The 23856-nt window shown below is 35.6% G+C and overlaps 1 long non-coding RNA gene across 1 annotated transcript; it reads left to right on the top strand.

Moving 5' to 3' along the window:
* The first annotated feature begins 1463 nt into the window (after nt 1-1463).
* LOC142236143 (uncharacterized) lies at nt 1464-3058 on the top strand. The gene is made up of 3 exons (XR_012721915.1): nt 1464-1585; nt 1650-2073; nt 2911-3058. It is a non-coding gene; the product is annotated as an uncharacterized LOC142236143 (long non-coding RNA).
* Nucleotides 3059-23856: the final 20798 nt, after the last annotated feature.

The raw sequence follows: 23856 nt of genomic DNA, 5'->3' as shown, positions 1-23856 counted from the left end.
TGGCACACACTATAAAACTTCAAACGTTAAAAACAATTAGTATTTTTTGATTATGCAATAACATTTGTGAACAAGCAACACTTTTTAGTAATTTACATTTTAAATGTGAGCATTAAGTTCCAGTTTAGCCGCTAAAATCGCTATAGTGAAAACTAAATCAGTAAGAAAAATGCATGAAATTATACATATTTGTTGCAAATTTTATTATAACTTGATGGGGAAAAGCCCAAAGCAAATTTTCACAAAGTTTGTATTCCTTAAAATGGATTATTAAAGAAAAGTAATCGTTAAAAATGTCGTTTTTAGCGGCTAAAGGTGGGTATTAATTTATTAATTATACAAATATGTATAATTTTATAACGTTTTTTACTGATTTAGTTTTCACTTTATTGAAAATTAGCGGATAAACTCGAACTTAGTACCCACCTTAAACTCGAACTTAATACCCACCTTAAGGTGGGTTCGAGTTTAGCCGCTAATTTTTCACGATTACTTTTCTCTAGTTACTGGTTTGCATTCCCGTACTTTTCAGCAATTTTAAGCAAAGAGAGTAAAATGCACATTTACTCTTTTGGTAGTTTTTATTGGATAATTATTAGCTCCGTTCGAGAACCCGATAATTTTTGATAATTATTAAAAATTTTTACTGGAAGTCGTTCGTTTACACCAAAACGCCAGCAAAAGAGAGCCGGAGAGAGACTACATTTGACAGTTATGAGATAGAGAAATTGCAAGTTTTTGCTAGGGATTTTTTCCCAGTAAAATTTTGCAAACCATAGCATACGTTGCTAGCTGGTTATTGATAACAAACAAAGTATCAATACAATGTATATGTTCGGCAACTACGATTGGAAGTTAAATATACAGGATTCGTTTTTTTGTTTTCAATGTTTTAGCAGTTGAAATTTTCAATTTGCAAATAGTTACTGGATACCGTTCGTGTAGCAATTTTAAGCAAAGATTGTAAAATACACTCTTACTCTCTTGCTAGTTTTTACTGGATATGTTTTTACTGGAAAAGTACGCGAACAGATCTATTGCTAGAAAAGTACGCAAACAGACCTAATAGGGCTGTTTTCTTTTTGCACTGGGTACAACATTTGTATGGGCTATCCAGAACATCGTTGCACTGGTGTTCTATCCAGAACATCTCATCAGTGCAAGTCGCGCCGATCTTGTCAGATTGTGTTTTGATAAAGTGACGCTCCATCGATTCACAATAGCACTTTATTGTTACTAATTTATGGAAAAACATGTAATTCAAAGTGGTATAGTGTCATAAATAATCGCAGCAGTAAATATGTATTACTAATTGGAGCATTTCATACATTAAAAATGCAAGATTTCACTTCTTTTCTGTGATTGTTTTTAAACAGCTGATGACAGTGTTGCATATTTTTGGAGATGTCCAGGACAAATGAGTAGTCTGTTTTTTTTTGTCCTTCACGGACAAAAAAACAGCCCTAATGTTGGTTTTGACAAATGTCAACGTCGATATGTCAAACGCCAACGCCGTCAAAACATCACTTTTAAACGAAAACACGAGACAAGCCGGGAAACTAGAAAAATTATTTTGTGTTGTTTGGTAAGTATTGGGTTGTATAATATTGTATTCATTTTAAAGAACTTTTGTTTTTAATAATTTTTAGATTGGAAAATTGCTATTATACATTGATATATGGGAGCAACCGTCGTACAATGGTTCAAGCCCGTTTTGCATACAAACGGTTATGGATTCAATCCTAGTTTCGACTAAACAGTATAAAGTTTTGCAACGGTGGATAGGTGGATTACTCCCTCTAGAATGTTGGTGATATTTCTGAATATTTCAAACCTACTCTAAATTTTTCATCGCAATGGGAAATGGTGTTCAGGCTCGGCTATTAAAAGGAGATTCCTGGTCTTTGAGCTTCCTGCATGGAATCGGGTGGCACTCAGTGACAAGAGAGAAGTTCAACACTGCTGTATCATAAGGGACTGAATAGTCAAAGTGGGCCTGAAATAGCGGGCTGCCACTATAGCTAACCTAAACTGTACTCGAATGTTTCACAATTGGCAAAGTTCACCTTAAATGTGAGTATTAAAACCAGGATAACATTACAACCTTGCTATTTTACTAAATACGGCCTTAAGAGAATAATGTATGCTTTTAGTTTTAACCATTTTAATTTTTGCTAAAAGTACCTATTTGAACTTTGATGACGTCGTCCAATACAATACCTATAAATAAAAATAGTTTACAAAATAAAATTTTTGTGAGGTATATTTGATGTGAGGTGATTTTTTAATGTATTCTCATTTCCTGAATTCGAATATGGAAGTTAAATTTTTATATGCAACACGTTTTGAGATATACTTACATTTTTAGTTTTTTACTAGACGCGAGAATCATATCTCAAGCTAGAAATGTCCGCTTATATCGTTGAATCTGAGATAAGTTAAGTGGTTCTAAATATATCGATAAAAATTGAGCAAATTTTTATCATGTTTTACAGTGATTCTGTGCCGGTGGAAAAGTGCCAACAGTTGAAATAACGTTCGGTTTCACTTTATGCTCGTAAATGTGATACTTTAACGTAAGAATAAGATTGGAAGGAAAATGACAAAGTTATAAGCATATTTTTTTAGAATGTGCCCTTTTTTAAATATATTTTGAACCACTTAACTTATCACAGATCCACATTTGTTCGATATAATCGTACATTTTTAGCTCGAGATATTATTTTGCTAATGAAAAAAGGACAAACAAATATAAGTATATCTTAAAAACTGTACCATTAAAAAATTTTTAACCTCTATTTTCGAATTCACTTGATGAAAATACATAAAAACCAACCTCTAATCAAATGTAAATTGTAGTGTAAACTAGTGTAGTTACTAATTGCTTTTTTCTACTTCTTTTCGTTACAGATTGTTATGTTTTATCCGCGTGTATAAGGCCAAAGAAGAAAAATAAATGTAAATAAATCTTGTACAACACGTCAACTCAACTTCCAATACTTCGATGGAATTCAATTTATTTCACACATTTAATAAATGTAGAAGTTATTGTATTAAATGATTTACGGGTTTCATTTCAACATATCGTTAAAAACGACCAATTTTGTTGCTGGGACAACAAACATTTGTAGTTGTTATAACAGTAAAAATGTTAGCTATTTCAACTAACGCAGTTTGCTATTTCAGCAGAGATGTTTGTCAAAAACTTTTAGCAAAGAAGTTTGCTAATTCAGCAGCATTTGTTTGCTATTTTAGCTGTAAAAAATGTTTGCTGTTTCAACTAACGAATGTTTGCTGAAACAACTACATGCTACTGCTGTCCCTTTCTCAGCAAACAAAATCTGCTGTTTTAGCAAATATTTTTGCTATTATGAGTAACAAAATTTTTTGGGTGTACTTTCGGTTTTATTTAAATAAATTATAATAAGCTAGTTTCGTATGGTGTTTCACAAAATATAAAATGGCTCTTGTAACAATAGTGATGGCAAAATACTTTCATGCGAATAGTGATGCAAAATACTATCACAGTTGGCGATTGTTGCAGTGTCAGTGTTTGAAATGCTGGCAGGATATAAGCTTTTTATAAAAAATAAATTTACATAAAAGCGAAAAATAATAATAAAATCAAAATGTCGGACTAATCAGATATAATGTTTAGATGTTAAAAAATGTAATGTGTCGGATATATAAAACAAACATAAACTGTCAAAAATTAGGACGGGCAGAATTTTAAATAACTACCATACAACAGATGACAGGAATAGCTGGACAGTTACGAATATTGTTTCAGTGAATCCACCTGGAATACAACTTTCATTTAATTTTAGCAAATTTTGAACACTTTTAGAAAATTTTAACTAAACAGTATTACAAACGCTGGCATCACGCCGATGTCATTAAAATAAGTAAATATTTTTCGACAAATTCAAGAAAATTTATTGGACATAATTAAGTTTTTTCATTTGTTAAATAAAAATTTGTAGTTTCAAGGAAAAACTTGGAGTTCAAAATTGCAAGAATGTCTTTAGTGACATACGATGTTCATGATGAACGCAATTGTATACTGAACTATTTTGTGGAAGACAAGAATTTAGTTAATCTTTATGCTCCATTTGTGTACATAGTTTTCCTCGGTTTTAGTTAATTTAACTAACGTACTCAAAAAAAAAAAATAATAAAGGACTCTTTCTCCAAACATAATAATTCCATGAACTAAAATAAAGTTAAATTGGCTTTAGTGAAATAGAGAGTTAATTTTTTTTTTGAGTGTAGAAATAAAATGGTGAAACATCGATTTATAAATGGTCTATCATGCGCTTTACAGACTATCAGTTATTCCGGACGGAATGTCGGTGTTTGTTAAGAATCTTACAGTTTGTTGGATCGATACGACTTGTCGGCGATTACTAAATAATCGGTAAATGTGTTATCGATCCCATAAACATGCAGCAGTATCGATTATGGCTTCGGACTTAACTTATAATGTGCACAAGACTGGGAAAAATTTCTTAAAAAAATCGGAAGTTGAGTTTAAATGTGTGTCGACATACCTGCCAAAAATTCAGAACGTTAGGTTCTACTGTTATATTGCCTTAAAATTGTACCTTTATCATGAGTATATAGGGTCAAAAATCGATATTTTAATATGTTAAAAATGGACAATGCAATTGACCAATTCGGCCCATATTCTAGTCAATCCTAATTTTTACATCACCGTGAAATTTCACCCGTATAAATACACTTTGAATGACCTGAAATCCAGTACTTCGTTTTTCGTTGTTGAAAACCCTAATGGAATCTAATTTGTCGAAATATTTCTTTAGTTAGAAAGATATGAAGTGGTTTTCGAATTTTTTTTCGCCGGAGTCGAGCAAAATTTCTACACTCATAGAAAAAAGTCTGCAAATAACAGCTGTCGATGTCTGCTGTTATATTTTTGTACTTCAGGGCCTAATGAACAATAAATTATAAAATTTTTAAGTTATAAATTTTTCCCCAAAGCATATTTAAGAACCAAAAGTAATTTTTGGTATATTTTTGCACTGTAACATACTTACAAGCTCATAAATACGATCAGCAAACATTTTGTTTGCTGTTATGCCTCAAATCGATAAATATTCAGATTTTTAATCAATTAATATAGATTTTCATAAAATATTGTTTTAATTATGTTAGGATAGCTCCTAAGTTGATATTTTTATTTGTTTCAGCCAAAATAAAACATGATTTAGTGTAGTCGAGCTTAAAAAATAGCAGGAAATGTTTGCTATTTCAGCAAACAGTGACTGCTGTCCCTTTTTCAGCACACTTTCTGCTGTTTTAGCAGACTGTTCTGCTGTCCCTACTAACAAATTTCTTTGGGTGTACGACTCCGGCTCCGACCCCACAGCCCTGATTGAGAGCGATTTGTCAGATAACTTTCAAACCAGGATACCATTAAATCACTGAAACCCATGCGGTGTAATTTGTACAGTCGAAGTGAGTGATTTACTTTGTCAAAAGCTTTACTAAAATCAGTATAAACGACATCAGTCTGTAAACGGTCTCTAAAGCCTTCATTAATCATTGTAGTCAGTTCCAGGACATTTGTTATGGTTTAACAAGATTTACGGAAGCCATGTTGTTTGGGTGATAGAAAAGAGGAGACTTGCTGAACCAAAATATCAGATATAATATTCTCCATTAGTTTTGGAATAGCACTCAGTTTAGCAACCCAGCAAAAAAATTTGGAAGTTCTTCCAAAGGCACAACTTTAAAAGCACTTCCAGAAGATGTACTCCCAATGATGTTCTTTTTTAACTATCCAGGAAGTTCTTTTAATTCAATTTTTTATAACTTGGTTTTTTTATACTTTTAATGGATAATTTTAACTTTTTTTGATTCAAATAGGTTAAAAATAGAGTAAGAATTCATAAAATGGTACAAATCATTTAAATTTTGTCGACAAAAATGCTAAACCCAATATGAAAAAATTGAGACAAGCGTTAGAATCCATTAAAAATTATAAAAATTATTTATTTGACAAAATATCACAGAATTTTTTAATTTACATCCAAAACATTGAATTCGGATCATACGTAAAGAAGTGATGCAAATTCAGTGCAACGCCTGTTGAAATGGAGGACTTCCGTCCTATGACAAGCCCACGTTAAATTCATCGCTTCTGCGCCAATTTTGCACCACTTCCGGATCCAAAAAGAACATTTTCATTACTTTTTTTGGCGACGCTTTTTTTGCTGGGAATGCCTCTGTAGTTAGTAATATAAGACTTGATTCCACTTTTAAATAGTGGAATGATAAATTAATCCTTCCACAGAGTGGGAAAGGAACCAGTACGCAAAGATTCGTCAAATAGAATAGAAAGAGCAGTCGATAGAGAATGAGCACAATACTTTAGTATGTTACTGGGGATCCCATCAGGCCCCGGACGAAAAGAACATTTTATCTTTTCCATATATCTCAGCACAATATTAGGAGATATAAAAGGAGTGGATAGTGTAGACTGTTCCATTATCTTATATGGGTACACATCAGATTGCTTGAATTTCTTATGGGAGTATGTTGTTGCAAAGAACTTGGAAAACATATTACATATAGATACATTATCATCCGCCTCAACAGTACCATAGTGATGATTTCTTGGATAAAAATTCGATTGACTTTTGGAATTAACAAATTTGTAAAATGATTTTGGATTAAATTTCAATTCATTTTTGATAGATAATTGTTGTATGATTGTCTATTTCACAAGCTGTATTCCGACCGAGTGATTGAATAATTTGCGTAATCAGTAGCTGAGCCAGATTTTTTGTATTTTTTTAAGTTTATTTTTCCTGTTCTTTAAGTTACTTAATTTATTATTGTTCCAGGGCGGACCAGCGTAATTAGTAACGCGAATTAATAGGACAGATTGGTCAATGAATGAATTCAAAGTTTCGTAAAATATATTAATTGATTCCTCAAGATTGTTCGCAGGAAGAATATCATACCAATTTGCATTTAATAGTAAGGAGTTCAGTTTTACAAAAACAGTATTTCTTTTCAGTTTTCGTGTCAGTTTTGTTTCCCACAGATCTTGAATAGGACATATTTATATTCATACAGATAGTGGGATGATAAAGGTCTTCTTGATTTACAATAGCGTTGATGCGTGAAAGGAATACATCATTAGAATCAAATCCAATAATTTATTCTTATAATTTAGAATGTTGTTGACTTGAATAAGACCATCCTTCAATAGATTTTTGATACATTCAGAATGAAATCCGTTACTTATATTTGGTACAGAGTGATTCATATCCTTACAAAAATTCCATGAAATAGGTGAAAGATTAAAATCGCCAGATACAACGATCAAATCAGAGGATCTTGCAGTAGCTATGACCGATCGGATAGCAGTCAAATGAGCATTATAAACATCGTGACAGGAACCTTGAGGAATATAGGAGCAAGTTACAAACAACAAATTATAGCCGCACCTTATTTTTACTCCCAAATATTCAATTTGATGTTCGTTAGGAATATCAAGTTTAGACGAAACATACTTTGTAGAGACAGCAATTAGGACACCACCACCTGATTTCTTCAAGCAATTAGTGCGGTCACATCTGTATATTTTGTATCTATCGCATAAGATTTCAGTATTCAAGACATTTCTCTGAAGCCAGGTTTCAGTAAATACAATTAAATCGTAATTAAAGCCAAAGCTATCAGTGTATAGATTACATAATTTGGTATTAAGTCCTCTAACATTCCGATAAACCACAATAAAATTTATATCAGTCAGGGTTGTATTCAGTTTTGTGATGGCTCTACAGTCCTCAGGCACAACAATTTTAAATGATGATTTGTTCCTTCTCTCCATAAATCGCAGTTTAGATACTTTGACATCAACATTTGCATTCAGTTTAGATTTAATATAGAATTGAATATCATCCTCAGTTGTTTCAGGAGCAAAACGAGCAGCAAAAATAGTTTTCATTGGCGGTAAGACTCTTAATGGATTTGGTGCAGTACCAGCATGTCACTGATTTGTAGGCGTATTGAAAAGGGAATAGAAAGTATTAGTATCAGTGGGCACATGGCTGACGCCATGACTGCTCCACTATTCAGTGTGGCAGAATGTGACGGAGTAGTAATAATGAGTGGAACAGCTAAAGGATTCATTTCAGTATTGTTAGTCGGAGTGGTAATATCTACTTCCGTTATAGTATTAGAATTCAATGGTGCCGGAGAAATGGTCTCAGTTTCGTTTTTCGTTGAATTTTTTATTAGTTTTAGATTTCTTCCTTTTTATAGAATTTTCATTTGGTGATTGTAAAGCCAAATCCAAGTTAGATGAATTATCCACAATGTTCTTAAATTTTTAAGAGCGATCCGACAGTAATTCAAAATCCGTTTTTTATTTGATTTTTGGTCGACCTTTTGTTAGAATTATAAATTAATGTTTATTCAAGCTCGGGTTCTTTTTTAAATATTTTATTTATTGTTCCCAATATTTCGCGATTACGATATTGAATCGCTTCCTCAGGGGTCTACAATAGATTTAAAAAAATTGCGTTTCATAAATATCACAGTATTAAATATTTTATACTTAAAAAAAGTGTAAATATTTATTACTTTTAGTTAATAATTTAAAATTGTATTATAAAATAATATAATTGTACAAAAATCGAACAGATATATATATCTTAATCTCATTTTACAAGTACTAGGCGAACAGAAAAATTAAAACAGCAATACAACCAATGACTTACATGTATAGCATCGACAACACAAAAATACTTAAAGCTACTGTAGATTCACTACACTCGTCAGCTGTCTGTATTGCATTGAGTTTTTTTACTATTGCACGATGATCACTACCATGTATTTGTTGTTTCCTTTTCCGAAGCAAATGCCTGTAACAGTGAGCGATGTTTTCTGTATCAACTTTGAAGTTCATTCGTTTGCTTGCAGGTACATTGTTTATATGAAGGTGTTCTAATGTAATGCACAATATATGGGATATGTTCGACACGAGCACTGTCGTCCGGAATAACTGATAGTCTGTAAAGCGCATAAAGCAGTGTAACGGGCGTACATACTATTTCCCACAACCACAAGATATTAAAAAAATACGTATTTTTCGTACCATTACTTAAAATCGTTTTACACCTCTACATATACTTGCTGTGAGCCACTGTGCCTACCACTATAGCCCATTATCACTCAATGCCGATTATGTTTTCACTACCGAGTGATGTCAGTTACATGGTAACATGACTTCTGACGACAATATTTTGTTATTATTTTTTTGGTCGCTATGGAGACAATTCTCATTCTCATCATTGTGAGCCCCACTTGTATGGGCAGCCTTTTTAGTGAGTAGGGAGAATTCCAATAGTCGGACAAGTCAATTGGCATAGATCCGTCTAATCAAAAGGAGTTCACTCCCTTACGCATTCGTTTGCTTCCGCACTAATTGCTTCGGCTTTTAGCTTGCTTCCGCACTAATATACGATCAAATAACCATCAATAAAACCTGTACTGTTCAACCTATTAAGGCATAAATCATGTGTTTTAATTTTAAGGTTTGTGGGTCCTTAAAGGTAATCCTGGTCAACTACTGGTCTATCTCAGCCTACGACAAAACCACCTTATAAAATGGCGCCCGAGCAGGTACTGGAACAGAATCGAGCTGGGGAAAAACAAATTAACCCCAATGACGAGGATAGTTCCAGTTCAACACCCGAAGACAGTACGATGGTTAATCTTAAGCATCTGGAAACGAAATCACTCGGCCGGATATACTTGTTGAAAAAGGCGCAACTGGTAGCTCAGTGTAAAGCAGCAAATATCCCCACAGAAGATTCGACGGTAGACCGCCTTAGGAAAGAGCTAGCTAGATACGTTCGAGCGAAACGCTTGACACACTCCTCGGAAGAATTGTTGTGAGCCCCACTTATATGGGCAGCCTTTTTAGTGAGTAGGGAGAATTCCAATAGTCGGACAAGTCAATTGGCATAGATCCGTCTAATCAAAAGGAGTTCACTCCCTTACGCATTCGTTTGCTTCCGCACTAATTGCTTCGGCTTTTAGCTTGCTTCCGCACTAATATACGATCAAATAACCATCAATAAAACCTGTACTGTTCAACCTATTAAGGCATAAATCATGTGTTTTAATTTTAAGGTTTGTGGGTCCTTAAAGGTAATCCTGGTCAACTACTGGTCTATCTCAGCCTACGACAAAACCACCTTATAAAATGGCGCCCGAGCAGGTACTGGAACAGAATCGAGCTGGGGAAAAACAAATTAACCCCAATGACGAGGATAGTTCCAGTTCAACACCCGAAGACAGTACGATGGTTAATCTTAAGCATCTGGAAACGAAATCACTCGGCCGGATATACTTGTTGAAAAAGGCGCAACTGGTAGCTCAGTGTAAAGCAGCAAATATCCCCACAGAAGATTCGACGGTAGACCGCCTTAGGAAAGAGCTAGCTAGATACGTTCGAGCGAAACGCTTGACACACTCCTCGGAAGAATTGTTGAAAGATTTGGAAGCCGAACTTAAAGTTAAAGAAAATGAAATCATACAACCGAAAATACTCGAGGTACCCCGATTAAACTCACACACCAATAATTCCACTACTCCGAATAAGTCCGAACCACCTGATCACGAGATGATTGGCATTGTACAAAGATGGGACTTAAAATACTCGGGGGATGGCGACCTCCTCGAATTCCTCGAGAGAATGGAGGAGCTATCCGAATGTTACTGCATCATCAAGGACAGACTACTACAGTCCGGGCGAAACGAGGAGACATTACCGACTGGGCAGAATTTCGTACGGAAGCCGAACGATTCTTCTTATCAAATCGACATACTACCCAGTTAGAGCAGTCGTTTTTCAACCGAAAGCAATTCAACGGAGAAAGGGCAAAAGACTGCTGACGACGGCCCGTCAGCACGCACAACTCAAAACCCCGAATCATCTCGATAGAATTTACGAAGGACTCAGGCCGGAGTATCGCCATTACATAAGAAGAGGCGACTTTCAGACGCTCGACGAATTAATCGGGTTAACCGACGATTTTGAACTACTGAAACGTGATGAATCCCGACAAACGCAAACCCATACGTCGCACGGGATGACCACAAAATCAGTGGGTTATTCAAGGCACAATCATTGCTGGAGGTGTAAAGCGTTCGGGCATTCTCGTTTCCATTGTAAAAACGCGGGCATTTTATTTTGTTCTTACTGTGGCAAGGAAGGACTCCGCACAATTGACTGCTCATGTTACAGAAAACGCGACTGGTTGGCTTGCGACGACGTTCCAATCACTCGCTATTTCATAAATATTGTTCGGCCGACCATTCAAGGCCCTGATTGATACCGGCGCCACAGCTAGTTGCATATCGGGAACACTGAAAGAATTCTTGGCTCAACAGATAATCAAACCAGAGAAAATGCGCAGAGAGAGGTGCAAATGGCCGATCAACGACTCACATCGTGCACCGACATCTATTCTTTAAATATAAAATACGCCAACATGGTTACACAAGTGAAAGCCGCCGTGATCCCTACCCTAGCCGAAACGATCATATTGGGCATGAAATTCCTGTGCGACCGTAATGTCAAGCTCTCGCTGGATGATGAAGTAATAACCCGTACATCAACCGAACCAATGTCATCCGGTCACACACTCAGTACCATTACATCTCGAGATTTCCTGAGCGAAAAAGAGAATAAAGCCCTAGATTGCCTTCTGAAGCAACACCAGGCACGTTTCAACCGCATATCGGGGTTGTGTACCACAGCCGAACACCACATAACATTAACTGACAACAGGCCGTTCAAGCAAAAGCATATTCCACGTAATCCGGCTATGATGGCGATCATCAACGAAGAAGTGGATAAGCTACTTGCCGAAGGTCGCATAGAACCATCGTGTAGTCCCTACAGTTCTCCCGTCGTGTTAGCTAGGAAGAAGCAAGGCGGATGTGTATTGATTATCGGCAACTGAACGCCATTAGTGAGCCAGACGCTTAACCACTGCCCCCAAATAAATTCAATTTTGGACCAGCTTCGTGAAGCAAAATTTATTTCCTCGTTAGATTTAAAAAATGGATATTGGCAGATTCCGCTAAGCAAAGATTCCAGGCGATACACCGCTTTTACCGTAGCTGGAAGAGGGATATTCCAATGGAAAGTAATGCCGCTCGGTCTTCATTCGGCTCCAGCTACTTTTCAGCGCGCAGTAGACCAGATTATCGGATCCGACCTACAACCATTAGTTTTCGTCTACCTTGACGATATTATTATCTTGGGGAGAACCTTCGAGGAGCATCTACACACATTGAATATTGTTTTTAATCGATTACAACAAGCCCAGATGAAAATAAATTTGGACAAGTGTGAATTCGTAAGGACCAGTCTTAAATATTTAGGACACATTGTTACTGCCGATGGCATACGAACCGATCCCGTATTGATGGTTGATGCCGTATTGAAACTACCGGCACCAACAAATGTTAAGGAACTGCGCAGATTCCTTGGAATCGCTTCCTGGTACCGCAGTTTCGTCCCCAATTTTTCAATACTGTCAGCCCCATTAAACTCACTGCTCAAGAAAATGGCTAAGTGGGTTTGGGAGGAGCCGCAGAACAACGCATTTAATACTTTGAAACGAATGCTCACCGAAGCACCCGTCCATCCGGCCGATTGGCCCGATGGGCGCTTGAATTGCAGCAATATGACCTAGAGGTGAAGTATCGGAAAGGCAGCTGGAACGTGGCCAACGCTTTATCGAGGTCACCTCTATCTGTCCAACAGTTTTTAGGACAGGGTGAAGGAAACCCAGACTTCCAAGTGATAGATGGAATGTTATACAAGCACCTAACCCAGACGAAGCCCAGTTGACCCGAGTCCCGAGTGGAAACGTTGCATTCGGGAAAACGAAAAATACGATATATTACGCGAAAACCACGATAGTCCCTCGTCAGGCCAATTCGCTGTATGGAAACTGCCAAACGAATACGAGAAAATTACTTTTGGGCAGGAATAGACGAGGCCGTAAGACTATATTAAAAGCTGTGAAATTTGGGCCAGATATAAGCCAGCACAATTAAAACCGACTGGGTCTATGTCAACGATGCAGTGCTCGCGACCATGGGAAATCGTATGTGCCGATTTCATTGGACCACTGCCGCGATCCACAAAGGGGACCACCGCGCTACTCGTTATGGTTGATAAATTCAGCCGATGGGTCGAAATTATACCAACTCGTCAAGCCACAGCTAACGACGTCATAAAAGCACTAAAGGAACGATTTGTGTTTCGCTTCGGCTGCCCCCGAATTTTCTTAACAGATAATGGCGTGCAGTTCACCAGCAGGATAATTCAGAAATTTCTCAGAGAGCGTGGTATAGAACATACAACCACTGCTCTCTATTCACCTAACGAAAACCCTACCGAACGTATGAACCGAACAGTCAAAACCATGATTGCACAGAAAACGGACAATGACCATCGCCACTGGGATAGCACTCTGACGGAAATAGCTTTCGCGATAAATGCGGCTCCGGTCGAAGTAATATTTGGGAAAAATTTAAAAGCAAGAGCCGACATTGCAGAACCGAAGCAGGAGCAAAATGTCGTACACACTAAAAAATTATCACCAACTGTAAGCACTGCTGAAAAATAAACTTTGGAGACTAAAGAATTCAAATTTGAAATGAAAAATAGAAAAGGAACCCTTTTGAAATATGTATGGGATAGAGAAAATAAAAATTTGAATTTGTGTTAAGAAATTGAGAATAAAAGATCGTTTCTTTGAAAAGTCTTATAATTGGTGACAGCGGTGGGATGTCCAATAGAAATCGAAGGGCGAATATGAATGCACAACGTCCCGAAATAGGACGAAGCACGCAGACCAAAACATCGAAAGAGAACGCTGCTATTTAAGTAGTACAGATCATGGAGATGCAGGAATATCTCAATCGGAAATCTTTTTGCGGATGCAGTCGCTTGAAAGCCTAGTTAGAACATTGAGTGAGCGAACACCAACACGAGCAACGAATCATAGCCATATGAATATTGATTGTATCCCTTACTTCGAACCGGGAATGGTAAATATGTCCGCCACAATGTGGATACAAAAAATTTGCCAGATTGGGGAATTGAATGGTTGGGATGAAAGAAGTAAAATCTTTGCATTGCAAAATAAGCTAAAAGATTTAGATCGATCTTGGTTTGAAAACTTGCAATCATATGTATCCACATGGACTGAATGGAAAAATTTGGTTATTCAATCATTTCCTGATTATCGAGACTTTGCTGAGAACCTCAAACGGTTTGTAAATCGAGTAAAACAACCAGATGAAACTATGGCAAACTATTACTTCGAAAAGAAAATGCTAGCAGATGTGTGCAAGATCTCTGGAAATGATGCTGTTTCTTGCATTATCGATGGACTTCCAAAAGGAAGTCTACAAATTGGTGCAAGAGCTGGTCGTTTCGTTTCTCCAGAAGATCTATTTGGACATTATTTATCGACTTTTCCAAGCACTAGCGAACCCCCTTCAAAGGCTCGCAAAATTGAGGGACGTTCGATCACAATAGTAGATAATGCAAAAGAAATTATCTGTTACAACTGCAAAACCAAAGGCCATTACGCCAGCAAATGCAAACATCCAACTAAGAAATGTGATCAATGTAAGAAATGGGGCCATTTATCGCGAGATTGTTTAAAGAAAAATGGTAAGTCTTCTATATTCGCTGTTCAAAATGAAAGCAAGGGGACAGCTGCATGTAATTGTTATTTTGTAAAATGTAAAATTAATCATATCGAATTTAATGGATTTATTGATACCGGTAGCTCACTTATCTTAATCAAGAAATCGTGTGCCCGTCTATTAGACGTGGAACTTACTGAGTGTAATGTACAGGTTACTGGTTACGGAGGATCAGTGGTACACATATTATCCAAAACTTCTTGTGATGTCGAGGTAGACAAAGGGGTGGATTTCGTTTGGGGTAGCGAACAGAATAAAGCATTTATAGAGCTAAAACAAAAATTGACAAAGCGACCAATATTAGTTTTATATGATAGTAAGTTGTATACCGAGCTGCACACCGATGCATGTAAATGGGGCGTTGGAGCGGTATTGCTTCAGAAACAGACAGACGGTAATTTAAAACCCGTAGCGCATTTCAGTCATTCCACATCAAAAGAAGAGCAACGCTATCATTCTTATGAATTAGAAACATTAGCTGTAGTTTATGCGGTGAGACACTTTAGGATATATTTACTTGGTATTGAATTTAAGATATTAACGGACTGCTCTGCTTTAAGAACTGCATGTTCAAAGCGAGATTTAGTACCAAGTATAGGTAGATGGTGGCTTACATTGCAGGAATATAGTTTTACGGTCGAATATCGTCCTGGTAACCACATGGCTCACGTAGACGCACTGAGTAGAAATCCCATCGAGTCTAGTCCATTAGAGGTATTACAAATAGATATTTCAGATGTGGATTGGGTTTTGGCTGTGCAACTTAAGGATGATCGTTGTAAGTTTCTAATCGAAACACTCGGAAATATTCCAAAGGATAAAGAAAGTGAACAAATTCACAAGGAGTATGAGTTGAAGAAGGGAAGATTGTACAGGAGAACAAATACGGGATGTAAGTGGGTAGTCCCACAAAGTTATAGGCGGGAAATTGTGTTTAACCATCACGATAAAAACGGCCATTTCTCACTTGATAAAACTTTGTCCGGTATTCAAAGCAAATACTGGTTTCCGGATATGAAGCGTTACGTTAACCGCTACATTTCATGTTGCCTTCCGTGTGCCTACAATAAGGTTCCACCAGGAAAACAAGCAGGGCAACTACATCCAATAGAGAAGATAAATGTGCCATTTGATACAGTCCACGTCGACCATATTGGGCCTTTTGCAAGGAGTATACATAAGAATATGTATATTATTGTGCTAGTCGATGGATTTACCAAATTTGTTTTACTTAGACCGGTCCAAAGTACAAAAGTTGATCCATTTATAAAATTTTTAAATGAATTCATGGGTATATTTGGTACACCACGAAGAATTGTTTGTGACAGAGCAAGTACTTTCACTAGTCACAAATTTAAAAATTTCTCATATAAGTACGGAATAAAAGTTGTACATAATGCTACTGCAACGCCCAGAGCAAATGGGCAAGCAGAAAGATATAACAGAACGATACTGTCGGCACTGAGTTCTTCTACTACTGACGAGATGAAATGGGATGAGTGTATTACTGATATTCAGTGGGGTTTAAATTCAACTGTTAACAAGGCAACTGGAAAGACACCTAACGAACTTTTATTTGGATATCTTCCAAGACGAAAACATGATTCCTTTCTAAGTTGCGAAATTTCCAATGGGGAATTACATGATGTTTCTTTACATAGGAATGAGGCAAAAGCAGCCATTGAAAGAAGCCAGAACTATCAAAAATATAAATATGACCAAAAGAAAAAGAAATGCAAAGGGTTTAAGTCCGGGCAGCTAGTGTTGATTAGGAACACAAAAGCCACGGGACGTAAGTTGAGTCCCAAATACTCTGGGCCATATCAGATTTACAAATATTTAGGTAACGACAGATATATTATAAAAGATATGCCTGGATCTAAAAGATCCCGCAAACCATATGAAGGTGTCGCATCCGCAGATAAAATGAAGCTATTTGAATGTGATGATCACAACTCTGAATAAACTAATCCTTATTATGTACAAATCTAAACGCATTTGTTTTTCAGATTCCTCACGAGGACGTGAGTAGTGGAGCGTGGCCGAGTTGTAAGCACTGCTGAGACTTTGGAGACTAAAGAATTCAAATTTGAAATGAAAAATAGAAAAGGAACCCTTTTGAAATATGTATGGGATAGAGAAAATAAAAATTTGAATTTGTGTTAAGAAATTGAAAATAAAAGATCGTTTCTTTGAAAAGTCTTATACCAACATTTTTTCAATTAAACACTTAATTGAATTTGGAAACGGATTCAATTAATATGTTAATTGATTCAATTAATTATTTAATCAAATCCGAATAAAAACCAATTAAAAAAATGATTGATATTTGTTACGTTTCCAATTAAAATATTAATTGATTCAATCAATTTGTTAATCAATTCGGAAATAATTTTCAATTACAAACGTGATTGAAATTTTTTCCGTTTCCAATTACACATGTGATTGATCCAATCACCTTTGTGATTGAAACTGAATAATTTTGAGCAATGGAAAGAGCGACAAGAGAACATGAGAATGGGTATTTATTCAACAATGTATGATGGAGAGATCAGTCTGTGGAAGTAACTCGTAACGAACGGTTGGGTTTTTGTTTTTCGCGTAAATTGAAAAACATTGTTGACGACATTCTGTCTGCTGCATTCAAAATGTGTGCATAAATATTTTGAACGCAACAACAAATCATAGCAAAGGGTTGAAATAAATAAAGTGTGCAACAACAAACGGCCACGTGGTAAAGGTTTGAAAACAATATATGACAGAACGCATTTGAAATTACCTGTGTTTGTGTTTTGTGGTATTGTAAAAATGGAAAACAATCCACGTTTATTGAAGGTAAGAAATTGAGAAATGTGAATACAGTTTTCCATTGAAGCCTGTTTACATTAAACGGACTAAAATAATATATTTTTATACCCACCACCATAGGATGGGGGGTATATTAACTTTGTCATTCCGTTTGTAACACATCGAAATATTGCTCTAAGACCCCATAAAGTATATATATTCTGGGTCGTGGTGAAATTCTGAGTCGATCTGAGCATGTCCGTCCGTCCGTCCGTCCGTCTGTTGAAATCACGCTAACTTCCGAACGAAACAAGCTATCGACTTGAAACTTGGCACAAGTAGTTGTTATTGATGTAGGTCGGATGGTATTGCAAATGGGCCATATCGGTCCACTTTTACGTATAGCCCCCATATAAACGGACCCCAAAATTTGGCTTGCGAGGCCTCTAAGAGAAGCAAATTTCATCCGATCCGGCTGAAATTTGGTACATGGTGTTAGTATATGGTCTCTAACAACCATGCAAAAATTGGTCCACATCGGTCCATAATTATATATAGCCTCCATATAAACCTATCCCCCGATTTGGCTTGCGAGGCCCCTAAGAGAAGCAAATTTCATCCGATCCGGCTGAAATTTGGTACATGGTGTCAGTGTATGGTCTCTAACAACCATGCAAAAATTGGTCCACATCGGTCCATAATTATATATAGCCCCCATATAAACCGATCCCCCGATTTGGCTTGCGAGGCCTCTAAGAGAAGGAAATTTCATCCGATCCGGCTGAAATTTGGTACATGGTGTTAGTATATGGTCTCTAACAACCATGCAAAAATTGGTCGACATCGGTCCATAATTATATATAGCCCCCATATAAACCGATCCCCCGATTTGGCTTGCGAGGCCGCTAAGAGAAGCAAATTTCATCCGATCCGGCTGAAATTTTGTAGGTGATGTTAGTATATGGTCTATAACAACCATGCAAAAATTGGTCCACATCGGTTCATAATTATATATAACCCCCGTATAAACCGATCACCAGATTTGACCTCCGGAACCTCCGGAAGACCAAAATTCATCTGATTCAGTTGAAATTTGGTATGTGGTGTTAATATATGGCCTCAAACACCCATGCAAAAATTGGTCCATATCGGCCCATAATTATATATAGGCCCCATATAAACCGATCCCCAGAGCCCCTTTGAAGAGCAAAATTCTTGCCATTCGGTTGAAATTTGGTACGTGATGTTAGTATATGGTATCCAACAACCATGCAGGAATTGGTTCCTATCAGCCCATAATTATATATAGCTCCCATATAAACCGATCCCCAGATTTGACCTCCGGTGCCTTTTGGAGAAGCAAAATTCATCCGATCTGCTTGAAATTTGGTACGTGGTGGTAGTATATGATATTTAACAACCATGCCAAAAGTGGTCCATATCAGTCCATAATCGTACATAGCCCCATATAAACCGATCCCGAGATTTGGTTTTGGAACCTCTTGGAGGAGCAAATTTCATCCGAGTGAGTTGAAATTTGGTACATTGTGCTAGTATATGGTCGTTAACAACCATGCCTAACTAGGTCCATATCTGTCTATAGTTATATATGGCCCTCAGATAAATCGATCCCCAATCACACAAAAATTGGTCCATATCAAGTTCATAATTGTATATAGCCCCCATATAAGCGACCCCCATATTTCAATTCTTGCTCTCTACGTACAAAAAGTCCATATCGATTCGTAATTATTTGTAGACTTAACTATACATAACTTTATTGTCTAATATATACCATGTATGGACTAAATCACAGTCTTTCGTAGAAGTTTCTACGCAATCCATGGTGGTGGGTACATAAGATTCGGCCTGGCCGAACTTGCGGCCGTATGTACTTGTTTATTCATTTCTTTTAGTGACCAATTTTATTTCGTGAAATTGACCAATCAATCCCATCAACTCCATCATTTTATCAAATATATAATAATATGTTTGCAATAAAAAAGTGGGTACCGTATTGATCTTTTAAAATTATAAATTTTTTTCACTCCTAGTTTTCTTAAAACCAAGAGCGGTATGGGTTTGTTGGAAGATTCACCTTGAAGTTGCGAAGTAGCGTTGGCATTCAATTGAATTTTTGTTTTACCTGCCTTTTTCAGTTTGAACCCAAGTAGAGAGCAGTATATCTGGTATATAAACTAATGAGCTGAATTATGTAATGGTAAAAAAGTTCTTTCTTTTGGATTTAAAAATATGAAAAATATCAGAAAATACTAAAAATATGTATTTTCCATTTATATTTTTTCTATTTCCAGAATTTGCAAAGTATCATCAATATAATACCAAATATTAAATTGCTTTCCCATTATTTTTGTCTTTGATTGCTTCAAATTTTAATAGACGATTTTAATGTGTGGATATTTTGGAAAGGAATTGTTACTAAAATTAAATTACCAAGCTCCTTAATACACCTTTTTAATGCTAAAAGATTACAACTGCAAAAGAAGATTATAAATCTGCAACCTGGAACTAAGAATTGAACTTGATATTCTATGCAGGTAATGTTTAACAAAATTAACTTTTAATTGAACAAAATTAAATTCGAATTATTCTGTTTACTTTCAGAAAAACTAATTTAGCTTACAAGCTGCTGATTTATTGGAAATCTAGGTGCATCTACATATTAGAAGGAACATGCTAACATGGTTATTATTATAAGGAAGATAATGATTTATATAATTTATTTTTTCACCCTATAGTTGTTATTGATAGTAGTTGTATTTGTAAGTTATGTTAGAACAAAACACGAATGACAAGAACCAAATTTATTTGTCTATTGTATAATTCAAAAAAAAAAAAAAATAAAATATTAAATATGTTTTATAAGAAACACATATTTTCTTTTATTTCAGAAGAAAAAAAAACTAAATACGATTTTGGGATCGCAATATATAAATTTTTTGATCGAAATTTTTAGCCAATTTCAATTAATTATTTAATTGAATGAATCAAATAGTTGATTGATTTTTGTCGCGAAATTAATTAAAATTTTAATTGATTCAATTAAAACTGTGATTGAATTTTACGTTAAAAATCAATCACGTGTTTAATTGATTCAATCACACAATTAATTGATTCCGTGACAAAAGTCAATTCAATTTTTAATTTTTTTTTTTTTTTGGTGTACACACAAAATTTTTTTTTTTTATTTCAATCACGAAAATCGCGGATTCAATCATTTTTATACCCACCACCATAGGATGGGGGGTATATTAACTTTGTCATTCCGTTTGTAACACATCGAAATATTGCTCTAAGACCCCATAAAGTATATATATTCTGGGTCGTGGTGAAATTCTGAGTCGATCTGAGCATGTCCGTCCGTCCGTCTGTTGAAATCACGCTAACTTCCGAACGAAACAAGCTATCGACTTGAAACTTGGCACAAGTAGTTGTTATTGATGTAGGTCGGATGGTATTGCAAATGGGCCATATCGGTCCACTTTTACGTATAGCCCCCATATAAACGGACCCCAAAATTTGGCTTGCGAGGCCTCTAAGAGAAGCAAATTTCATCCGATCCGGCTGAAATTTGGTACATGGTGTTAGTATATGGTCTCTAACAACCATGCAAAAATTGGTCCACATCGGTCCATAATTATATATAGCCCCCATATAAACCTATCCCCCGATTTGGCTTGCGAGGCCCCTAAGAGAAGCAAATTTCATCCGATCCGGCTGAAATTTGGTACATGGTGTCAGTGTATGGTCTCTAACAACCATGCAAAAATTGGTCCACATCGGTCCATAATTATATATAGCCCCCATATAAACCGATCCCCCGATTTGGCTTGCGAGGCCTCTAAGAGAAGGAAATTTCATCCGATCCGGCTGAAATTTGGTACATGGTGTTAGTATATGGTCTCTAACAACCATGCAAAAATTGGTCGACATCGGTCCATAATTATATATAGCCCCCATATAAACCGATCCCCCGATTTGGCTTGCGAGGCCGCTAAGAGAAGCAAATTTCATCCGATCCGGCTGAAATTTTGTAGGTGATGTTAGTATATGGTCTATAACAACCATGCAAAAATTGGTCCACATCGGTTCATAATTATATATAACCCCCATATAAACCGATCACCAGATTTGACCTCCGGAACCTCCGGAAGACCAAAATTCATCTGATTCAGTTGAAATTTGGTATGTGGTGTTAATATATGGCCTCAAACACCCATGCAAAAATTGGTCCATATCGGCCCAATGGCAAAATTCTTGCCATTCGGTTGAAATTTGGTACGTGATGTTAGTATATGGTATCCAACAACCATGCAGGAATTGGTTCCTATCAGCCCATAATTATATATAGCTCCCATATAAACCGATCCCCAGATTTGACCTCCGGTGCCTTTTGGAGAAGCAAAATTCATCCGATCTGCTTGAAATTTGGTACGTGGTGGTAGTATATGATATTTAACAACCATGCCAAAAGTGGTCCATATCAGTCCATAATCGTACATAGCCCCATATAAACCGATCCCGAGATTTGGTTTTGGAACCTCTTGGAGGAGCAAATTTCATCCGAGTGAGTTGAAATTTGGTACATTGTGCTAGTATATGGTCGTTAACAACCATGCCTAACTAGGTCCATATCGGTCTATAGTTATATATGGCCCTCAGATAAATCGATCCCCAATCACACAAAAATTGGTCCATATCAAGTTCATAATTGTATATAGCCCCCATATAAGCGACCCCCATATTTCAATTCTTGCTCTCTACGTACAAAAAGTCCATATCGATTCGTAATTATTTGTAGACTTAACTATACATAACTTTATTGTCTAATATATACCATGTATGGACTAAATCACAGTCTTTCGTAGAAGTTTCTACGCAAACCATGGTGGTGGGTACATAAGATTCGGCCTGGCCGAACTTGCGGCCGTATGTACTTGTTTTAATTGAAATGTCTTCAATCACGACAATGATAGTATCAATCACCCATTTTGATTGAAAACCAACACGATTTTCAATTAAAACTTTAATTGACTTTTGTCACGGAATCAATTAATTGTGTGATTGAATCAATTAAAAACGTGATTGATTTTTAACATAAAACTCAATCACAGTTTAAATTGAATCAATTAAAATTTTAATTAATTTAGCGGCAAAAATCAATCAACTATTTGATTCATTCAATTAAATAATTGAAATTGGCTATAAATTTCAATCAAAAAATTTATGTATTGCGACCCCAAAATCGTACTTAGTTTTATTTGAAATAAAAGAAAATATGTGTTTCTTATAAAACTTTTTTTTGTTTTATTTGCAAAATATTTTATAAATAAATTTACAAAATATAGTTTAGAGGTGCCTAATAACTAGATCATATGCAACTGTCGGTGTTTAAACATATACTGTTTGTTACAAAAGAAAACTAAACTATTCAGTTGTCGTAAATAAGAACACAGAAAAAATTTTCACGAAAATTTTTCCAATTAAAATCTTAATTGAGTTTTAAAAAATATTCAATTAAAAATTTAATTGATTCAACAATTTTTTTAATTGAAATAAAAATCAATCACACAAATTGATAGTATCAATTAATTTTTTAATTGGATCAATTAATTTTTAATTGACTGTCAATTAATTTTTTAATTGATACTATCATTTCTGTGATTGAAGACATTTCAATTAAAAAATTAATTGGATCAATTAATTTCGTGCTTGAATCAGAAAAAAATTCTTTGTGTGAAGAAAGCGAAAAAATAGGTAATAAAACATATTTAATATATTAATATTTTTTAATTACGCAATAGACAAATAAATTTGGTTCTTGTCATTTGTGTTCTGTTCTAACATAACTTACACACACAATTACTATCAATAACAACTATATAGTGAAAAAATAAACTATATAAATCATTATCTTCCTTATAATAATAACCATGTCAGCATGTTCCTTCTAATATGTAGATGCGCCTAGATTTCCAATAAATCAGCAGCCTGTAAGCTAAATTAGTTTTTCTGAAAGTAAACAGAATAATTCGAATTTAATTTTGTTCAATTAAAACTTGATTTTGTTAAACATTACCTACATAGAATATCAAGTTCAATTCTTAGTTCCAGATTACAGATTTATAATCTTCTTTTGCAGTTGTAGTCTTTTAGCATAAAAAGGTGTATTAAGGAGCTCGGTAATTTAATTTTAGTAACAATTCCTTTCCAAAATTTTCACACATTGAAATCGTCTATTAAAATTTGAACCAATCAAAGACAAAA

The sequence above is a fragment of the Haematobia irritans genome, chromosome 4 (genome assembly GCF_050003625.1).
Source record: "Haematobia irritans isolate KBUSLIRL chromosome 4, ASM5000362v1, whole genome shotgun sequence".
NCBI lineage: Eukaryota > Metazoa > Arthropoda > Insecta > Diptera > Muscidae > Haematobia > Haematobia irritans.
The sequence above is the reverse complement of the archived record's forward strand: the minus strand, read 5'-3'. Positions and strand labels throughout refer to the sequence as shown.